We start from the raw sequence: 4,156 nt of genomic DNA, 5'->3' as shown, positions 1-4,156 counted from the left end.
CGCCGCTGCCGCCGGCCCCGCCTCTCGTTCTGTCTGCGCTGCCCTCCGAGGCCACCAGAGAGCGCACGAGAGGGAAAGGGAGGACCCCGCCTCTCCACCACAAAGTTCTTGTCGCCCAAGCTGCACACGTGTGCATGCGCAAAGGCCTTTCCTCCGTACCCTTGTGACCGCGGGGAACGCTGGGAGTGCTGTCACGTTTTCTTAGGAAAACTGGAGTGGAGCTGGGCCAGTGTCCCCACACGCGCCCATTCTTCAAGAATGATGGGATGCAGTGAGTGGGGGAGGTAGGAAGGAGTCACAGACAAGATACACAGACGTGGACTATTACACACCGCAACAGTTACCTCAAACACAATGACATCAAATAGGAACATCTAGATAACGAGAGTGCAGTCACACAGCCAGACACACACATCAAACGTGATATACAGCGTCACACTATGAGTGACACGTACCAAATCATATCCACAGATCCTGACATAGAAAACATAACACAGAAATAATAAACTAAGACAAATTCACTGAGGCTTATTACACAAGCACCTGCACTCATACACGTCCAGGTACACCCTTTTCGAACCCAGATCTTACCACCACTATCCAGACATAGCATGAAAACGTGAACGTACCCTTGGCCAATCAGGCTTTTTCAACCACAATGGTGAACTCAATGTGAGCTGGGAATTGAGATCTATAGCCCCCTTTCGAAGTTACAAAGGAAATAGTCTGTTCAGAGGGAAGACTGAAGAGTGAGTTAAGGGTCCAATAATTTCCTCCTCCATGATCTCGGATGCGCTGCCCGCCATACATTTATCTATGCTTCCTTGCTTCCCCATTGGCAAGTCTTACGTATGTTTTTAGTGATACTAATCAAGGTACAGTGTATAGTATGTGTAAAAAAATCTCCGAATATATATTTGAAAGGGGACACAAGAAAACTTTCTTCCCCCTAGGGAAGTAAAATGAGGGACTGAGATTTATCTTTTTATTCTCTTGTAAACCTTGAATCTTAAAAAATCAAGCTTTTCTGCTAAAACTGAAGACAAAAATAAAAATCTCCCTCCATGGAGTCCTGAATCTGACAGGGCTTCTCTCTAGGGCCATTTCATTCATTAAAAATCTTTGAGTCAGCCCAAAGCTCCAAAGAAATAAAATGTGGTTACTCCTCAGTCAACTACATTGGCCACATTTGCAAATATGTATCCTAAACTGACTAAAGTCTCTGTGTGGATCACAACAAACTGTGGAAAATTCTTAGAGAGGGGAGTACCAGACCACCTTACCTGTCTCCTGAGAAACCTGTGTGCTAGTCAAGAAGCAACATTAATAGAGCCAGACAGGGAAAGACTGGTTTGAAAGCAAAGGAGAACAAGGTTGTATATTGTCAACCTGCTTATTTAACTTATGTGCAGAGAACATCATGCAAAATGCTGGGCTGGATGAATCACAAGCTGGAATCAACACTGCTGCGAGAAATAATAAAAAAGAAAAAACAAAACCAAAATCTTGGAGGTTACTGAGGAGAAATATCAGTAACCTCAGATATGCATGTAATACCACTCTAATGGCAGAAAGTGCAGAGGAACTAAAGAGCCTCTTGATGAAGGAGAAAGAGTGAAAAAGCTGGCTTGAAACTCAACATTAAAAAAAACTAAGATCAGGGACTTCCTTGTAGTCCAGTGGCTAGGACTTCATGCTCCCAATGGAGAGGGCCCAAGTTTGTTCCCTAGTCAGGCAACTAGATTCCAAATGCCCCCACTAAGACACCTTGCAGTCACAATAAATTAAAAACAAAAACCAAACTAACATTATGGCATCCAGGTCCCATCACTTCATGGCAGATAGAAGGGGAAAATGTGGAAGCAGTGACAGATATTTTCTTGGGCTCAAAAATCACTGTAGGTGACTGTAGCCATGAAATTAAAAAAGATGCTTGCTCTTTGGAAGCTATTACAAACCTAGACATCATATTAAAAAGCAGAGACATCACTTTGCTGACAAAGGTCCATATAGTCAAACTATGATTTTTCCAGTAGTCTCATATGGACATGAGATTTGGACCATAAAAGCTAAGTGCTGAAGAATTGGTACTTTAAAACTGTGGTGCTGGAGAAGACTCTTGAGAGTCCCTTGGACTGCAAGATCAAGGCAGTCAATCCTAAGGAAAATCTACCCTGAATTTTAATTGGAAGGACTGATGCTGAGGCTGAAGCTCCAATACTTTGGCCACCTAATGGGAGGAGCTGACTCAGGAATATAACCCAACGCTGGAAATGAAAGAAGGCAAAACGGGGTTGCAGCAGATGAGATGGGTAGACAGCATCATTGTTCATGAATTTGAGCAAACTTCGGGAGGTAGCGGAGGGCAGGGGAGCCTCCTGTGCTGCAGCCCATGGAGCAGCAGAGTTGAACGTGACTTAGTGACTCAACAATCCTAAAGCAGGGAAAAAGAGCTTGGCTTTCTTGGCTGCTGAACAAACAGCTCTGGGGAGGAAGACGGTGTTTAACTGTCTACGGAGTTTATTAAGTTTATAAAACTTAGGGAGTTATAAGTTTATTAAGTTTATAAAACTTATGGTTTATGGAGTATGATTAATTCAAGGAACCTGGAAGGTAATTTATCAACTCAAGGCTAGAAGAGGCATGAACAGATAGAGTATAAAACCATAACAGTTTATAATCTGTAGATGCTGTCTGGATGGTGGTGATGGTCTGATAGGAAAAGTGTCACAAGGCAGGCAGGCTATTAAAGTTTGCCAGTGATAAGACACTGCAATGGAATCATCAGAGGTCCAGAATTTTAAAACGCTACAGCAATTCATGTATTGTTCAGGCAACAATTCTAACTTGAGATGGAAGGTGAAGTAGGATGCAGGAATCAGGAGGATGGTTATGAAGGCACAGGATGGTTATGAACAGGCTCTCACTGTTTTCATCAAATGTAAAAATGTGTGAATCTTCTGTCTCAAACACTCCATGTACAGATGAAATTGGAAAGATGTAAAGATATGGATATTTATAGTTAAGTCAAAATGGAAAAGTCAAAATTTCCTATCAATAGGGAATTGGTTAAATGAATTATGGTTAACAGAGTAAGATGTTATTTAAAAATGGCTAGGATAGTATATTCTATGTATGAAAACAAAAGTTGGCCTGACTTATAAGGGTCAAATTTGTAGAAAGTTTTAAGTATAAATAGGCAAAGGTTTTTTTTTTTTTTTTTTAAGGATGATATGCACCTACAGATGTGCAGAATATAAGGGCAGAGGAAATTCCTCTTTTGCAGCGTCAAGCCCTACCTTGCTGGTTTTGCACAGCTTAGCTACTTACGATGAAATGGATCAGACACACAACTTGTGCTTGTAAGCAGAATTAGCCAGAATTAGGAAAATGAGTTAGGTTTTCACTAGTTTTTATCGTCTACTAATGGTCAAGCCTATGACTTTTCCAGTGGTCATATATGGATGTGAGAATTGGACTGTGAAGAAAGCTGAACGCTGAAGAATTGATGCTTTTGAACTGTGGTGTTGGAGAAGACTCTTGAGAGTCCCTTGGACTGCAAGGAGATCCAACCAGTCCATTCTAAAGATCAGTCCTGGGTGTTCATTGGAAGGACTGATGTTGAAGCTGAAACTCTAGTACTTTAGCCACCTTATGCAAAGAGTTGACTCATTGAAAAAGACTCTGATGCTGGGAGGGATTGGGGGCAGGAGAAGGGGACGACAGAGGATGAAATGGCTGGATGGCATCACCGACTCGATGGACGTTGAGTCTGAGTGAACTCTGGGAGTTGGTGATGGACAGGGAGGCCTGGCGTGCTTCGATTCACGGGGTCACAAGGAGTCAGACATGACTGAGTGACTGAACTGAGTGACCACTTAAACTCCAATTCCTTTCCACAGGTTTTTATCCCAGAGCAGATTAAGTGCACACAAAGAGCATAAACTGGTGTCTTCCAGATACAAGTGGAGGGGGAGGCATACATAAAAAGAACAGACTTGGCAGTTGCCAAGTAGTAGCTGATCAGAGTGATTTAACAAACCTGGCAAAACTGAGCAAATAGGAATTGGTCCAACTTTTGACAGGTGCAATGACCGAAATTGGAGTAGTATTCTGTCCTTGTCAAAGGTAGGACATTCCTGCTGCTCTTGGTATA

This window comes from Bos mutus, chromosome 7 (genome assembly GCF_027580195.1).
Source record: "Bos mutus isolate GX-2022 chromosome 7, NWIPB_WYAK_1.1, whole genome shotgun sequence".
In the NCBI taxonomy this organism is placed as follows: Eukaryota; Metazoa; Chordata; class Mammalia; order Artiodactyla; family Bovidae; genus Bos; species Bos mutus.
The sequence above is the reverse complement of the archived record's forward strand: the minus strand, read 5'-3'. Positions refer to the sequence as shown.